Here is a 1,907-nt window from a genome sequence, read left to right as displayed (position 1 = left end):
TTCTCTTGTACACCTTTGAAAAGGAAAACGGAACAGGGTTTTGAAAGATTGTCATTTCTGGTAGGGGGATAAATTATTGAATGAAGTGAAATCTAGGTTTGTCTGATTGAAGACCTTCCGTTATTATTCATCCAAGTTATACAATTTAAAACCCACTAAATTAACAGACAGACACACGACATTAAAAAGTAACATAAAGTCCCACATTCTGGTGAAAATATTCCCCATTGACAAGCAGACTGTGAGCCTACGCTGCAGACCACAACCTGTGTGGAAGAGTGTTGGTTAGCAGCGCGGAGTCTAGCTGGAGCTGTGTTACTCCTCTCTGGAAATCAGAAGGCTTGGGGTGGGAAGGGGGCGTGGGATCTTGCTGGTGCCTTCAAAAACAGAAGATGGAATAAGACAGTCCTCAGAGGTGCACAGCAAAAGGACTAGAGCCGGATGTGTCGAAAGGTAAATTCCCATTGGAATCGATGGAAACTATTCTGGCAGTGGGAGTGGTTAAGTGCTGGAAGAGATTGTCCAGCGGTGGTGTGGCATCCGTGTCCCTGGAAATATTCAAAACTTGCTTGGATGGCATACCATTGAACCTCACCTAACTTCATGGCTGGCCTTGCTTTGAGCACCCAGGGCATTGGACCACATGACCTCCAGCGGTGTCTTCCAACCTGAACGATCCTGTAGTCACAGGTATGTCCAGCACCCTCCACTTCCCCTTCCTCTTGTTAAAGAAAGAAATGGGTGAGACGTGCTGGCCCCGGGCACCGCTCCTCTAGCATCAATGCATTTGAAGATCTTTCCATCAGTCACAAATGAGTGCAAATTAAAAATGTGAGGGGCACTTTCTTAACTGAAGTCCATAAGATTATCCTAATTAATGTTTTCTGTTGTGGATCTTCTTTTGAAATTTGGGAAATGAGGAGAAAAAGATGATTAAGAAAAATATTGCTATTTTTTTAAGCAGGACTGAGGGAAGAGGAAAGTGAAAAGGTTGATCCCTCTGCTTTCTCATGCTACTGTTTCACTGCTCACCCTTTTATCTTTTTCCTGTCCATCTATTCTTTGCTCTGTGAGGTCAGTGCTTTGTTGATCCCAATGTTCTCACTTTGGTTTTCTATAAACAGCACTTAAACGAGGATGACTGGTAGTGTGTGTTCAGGTTGTCAGTGAGCATCGCAGCCTGTCTTTTCTGCAAATGTGGATATTTGCACTCAATTGGCCTTCCCAATGCTTTGTACAAACCCCACCTTTCACTCAGCCAAGCCTTATAAGAGCCTTTTCCAGGAATCAAATCCAGTTAGATTCTTAGTCACGGCCTTTTCTTCTTCCCAGTGACTTCCAGGTCTCACCATCCTTCTCTACTGAGATGATCAGTAGTGGATAGACTGATTCTAAGTTGCATTTTGTGTTTAAAAGTACCTTCATCTCTGGCCTTCACAAAGTACATTCTCAACAGAATCACACTCTACCATTTTATGGCAATGTGTGTTTCATTTAGGAGCATGTACCAAAAAAAATAAATAAGCAGAACATAGCATTGTAATAGTAGCAGGCAGATTTCTCAACAACTAGTAAGCATACAGGGAGGAGTCTGCAAAAGCAGTGCCAGAAAGTTTGGCAACCTGCTGAAACAAAACCGCCGGGCATTTTGGTTGATTGCCCTCTCCATTGGGAAGAAAACACTGACAAGCGTGTCTGCTGCTCATGGTGAAAACTGCTTTATGTTTAACCAGCTAACAACGAGATGCCCTCCGCAGAGACTGCGTAGAAGCTGTCTTGTGCACAGCACCTTCTAAACCTGGCCACCTTGCGGGCCTCAGCTGGGATCTGCTTCTGACAGCACCCAAGGCCAGGAAGCTCTTTCAGCATGCTTTGAGTTTTTCAAGAGCCTTAGCCTGAGTGCAAGT

This window comes from Buceros rhinoceros, unplaced genomic scaffold, assembly GCF_000710305.1.
Source record: "Buceros rhinoceros silvestris isolate BGI_N320 unplaced genomic scaffold, ASM71030v1 scaffold8969, whole genome shotgun sequence".
In the NCBI taxonomy this organism is placed as follows: Eukaryota; Metazoa; Chordata; class Aves; order Bucerotiformes; family Bucerotidae; genus Buceros; species Buceros rhinoceros.
This window is presented reverse-complemented; position numbering follows the sequence as displayed.